Genomic DNA, 3,379 nt, shown 5'->3' on the forward strand with positions numbered 1-3,379 from the left:
ACAACGTTATACAGTCTCTACCCCAGCGGTCACAGCTCAGTCAATAGCACTAGTCAATGTTATGTGACTGGCGTTGCGTTTCAATATCGATTATCATTATGTGTAAATGATTAACATTGCTGGCTGCTGGCTCAGTAGGCCAACTTGATAAATAGCCTAGACACTTATTACAAAAAGTCTGGTATGAGTCGTATTTTTTGTTTTGATTAAGGTCGTAGTTACTGAATGTGCCTACTTACATACGACATAAAAAGAGGCAAATACTGTAATACCAGGCACCTGCGCATGACATGAGAATACGATTTACGTGGAGCTCGTGAAGGCGTCATGCCTATCACATGGTGATCGTTGAGGGAGGTCGCGCTACCAGGCAGAGTACAGACGAGCGAAAAGTACGGAGTTCAGAGCATCTTTCCTCTGTGAGTGTGTTTTATGTGTGTGGTAGGACCATGTATGTTCGTGTGCTCGCATTATCATCACCTGTGCCCCGAAAGCCAAATTAAAGGATTTGTTTTGATGAAGCTTCAGATGAGTTGCATACCGTAAGTAAAACGACAGCATGAAGTAATCTGTTTGTGTCATACAGTTTAAGGTACTGTTCTCGGAAAATGACATTTCATTTCTGTGGAAAATTCTCATGGTTATTATAGTGGTACTGTCGGAGATAAAGAAATCCCCATAAAGAGATTTACTACAAACTTAGCGGGTATTTAAATGCAACAAGAGAAAAGTCCACAGAGCTGAGTTTAATGGGCTGTCGTGAGAATGGTTTAACTGTACTTCAACACGAAGGAACTTTCTTTCCTTCTTTCTTTCATTCAGTAAAAGTGAGTTGTGGTTTCTGGGTTATTGCACCTATTGATACTCTAAGCTACCATTAATGATTATAGTGGGACTTAATGTGTGTCTGTGGAGAGCAGCACTGAGGTTTGCAGAGGCTTAAGCACATCCTTAATGCTCTCCACGAATATAGGGTTAAAACAGAATAGGGTCCTGGAGTAGGCTAGAATATTCCTACCATAATGTTACAGGTGTGTTATAGGTTATTCCTTATGTTATTACTAAAACATTCCTGTAGAACATTTAACATAAAGTTTACAGGATATATGTTTTTTTTGGCACATGGCAGCAAGTTTGGCTTGTGTACAGGCAATATGCTCCAGGATAGAAAACATGGTGCTTCACTACTTGCTCAGTCATGTACTGTCAGCTTGGAGCTATTAAATGACAGTTAGTTGCACTGACACATGCTGTGTAATTGCAAGCCATTATTTTCTGACAGCGTGAGTAAAAGAGGGAGACGGAGGAAGGGGGGATGCTATTATTCTAACGGAGGAATATCAAGACTGATGTGTAGTGCCCCTCTGCTAAAGCATCTGCTGCACTGAACAGTGGGGTAGGACATGGACACACAGATCATGCACACGCACATGCACAGACATCACACACAGGCAAATGGAGAGAGCTGAGGGAGTCTCCTGCCACTGAATACAGCAGGCCGGTGCCTCTTTTCTATTGCAAATCACATTTAAAAGGGAGAGAGTTGAAAGGCATCATTGCTACTGACGACAGTGAATTGATTAAGGCTGCTTTGGTTGGCACTTGAGTGCTATTAGCATTTAAAGGAAAGAGTTTGAATACTTGAAGAGCATCTAAGGAAAGAGCTGGAGTGAATAAACGCCTTAAATTTGTAACATATTTATTATTGTAACAGTCATAGTTTGCTCTGATGGTATTGTTAGTTGACTTGTGGAGTATGTTTTAAAGCTGTTCCTGTGCACATATGCATTACATAGTGCACACACAGTGGATCAGCAGATGATGGCACTCATCCCTTTGATCAAAGCCACTTGTGTAATTCCAAGAGTGGTTGTTTTCTCTGTGGCCACACAAGATCAGATGATCGTCCTGTCATCTTAACTACTGCTGCTAATCACACCACGGCTGTAGTTCACTGGAGTAATCCACTGTTCCCTGATGGTGAGGAGAGGTGCAGGAGAAGGAGAGCGATGTATAAGAGAAGAAGGAGAGATGTAAGTGCAGCTAAGTCAGAGGAATGGCTACGAAAGAGGGACGGGAGAGGGGAAGGGTAGAGGCCAGGTAGATGGAGTCAGGCTGCTAATTTATGAGGAAAAATCCTTTGCTTGCTGAGGATGTGGAGGAAAAGATAGTGAGCGAGAGAGAAAGAAAAAGCTTAAAAATGAAATTTATTAAAGGTTATTTCTGATTTGCTGTCAAGGGAGGGGAATGAGAAACAACTGGTAGAGAAGAGCAAAGAATAGGTACACATCCTGTCATTGAGAAAACAGCAGAAGAAGAAAGAAAGAATTTTAAAGAGTGGAACCCTAGAAAAATGAGAGCAAAGAGGATGGGAAGGAATTGATTAGTTTCACTTTTAAATGTTAGTTATTCACATAGTTTCTGATGGGCCACACTAAGTTATTTTTTGCCTTTATTATTGAAAGTGGATTGCAGAGAAAGAACAGGGAGAGGGCTTGTGACAAAGGCTGGTGGCTGGACTCAAACCGCTGAGATCATGTACACAGTATGCCTGAGTAGATGGCGCACTACCCCATACCCATTCAGCCACTGAGGCACCCAACTACATAACAACTCTAACTCATTTTGAGCGCAGCCTGTGATCTCAGTATATGCATATTGCAACTCTTTTGAAAGGTAAAAGACTCTTAAGAGGAAAGAATAGGTGACTCATTGCAGGTGTTTGACTTTGTTCTGATGCTGGCACTGCACATGCAGGCTTCTTGAAATGACCAATAATCACACCGAAAGACCTCCAAAATATGCTTGCTCATTCCAGTACAGATTCTCTTCCATGTGTAAACAGTGTGACTGTTAAAGACAGTTGCCAAGGTCTGTTTTTGTTGAATCAGCGGCAAACATGCTGAGATAATAGTGTGGTACTTTTTGGAGCTATGGTTTTGGACTTTGTGCCTTGAATTGCAACTATACTCATACATAAAAATGGTGGCATAAATGAATCTGTTTAAAGCTGGATGTTTTGTCTTAGATATTTATAGAAGAGCTGAGGTGATTATTTGATTAAAATGAAGATGAATCCAGCTACTGTGATACTTGATTGTTTCCTTGAGTTGATTCTTCTTTATTACAAGTAACATCACATCTTTAGGTTTTGGACTGTTGGGCAGATAAAACAAGCAATTTGGTGACATTACTTGGTGCTCCAGAGCATTGTAATCTGTAATGAAAATAGTTATGCAGGCCATTTGCATTCATTTTAATGCACTTCTGTCAGGTCCACTCGGCGTGACCTGCCTCTCCTTCTTTTTCCCTCTCCTCTCTCCCTTTTTGCGGGATCAACGCCTCAGCTGTGTCGCATCGGGTAATTAGTGACTCGTGG

General features: G+C 41.4%; 1 protein-coding gene across 9 annotated transcripts in view; it reads left to right on the forward strand.

The window, feature by feature from the left end:
• Positions 1 to 295: 295 nt before the first annotated feature.
• ppfibp2b (PPFIA binding protein 2b) overlaps positions 296 to 3,379 on the forward strand; it is a 94,177-nt gene continuing 91,093 nt past the window's right edge. For 8 of the 9 annotated variants that reach the window (XR_002275271.1, XR_002275272.1, XM_020604239.1 and 5 more), the window contains exon 1: positions 296 to 542. The gene's annotated coding sequence lies outside the window, so the exon portion shown is untranslated. The remainder of the gene's footprint in view (positions 543 to 3,379) is intronic. The other variant, XM_020604240.1, reaches the window with a different exon arrangement.

Source organism: Monopterus albus, unplaced genomic scaffold, assembly GCF_001952655.1.
Source record: "Monopterus albus unplaced genomic scaffold, M_albus_1.0 scaffold65.1, whole genome shotgun sequence".
NCBI lineage: Eukaryota > Metazoa > Chordata > Actinopteri > Synbranchiformes > Synbranchidae > Monopterus > Monopterus albus.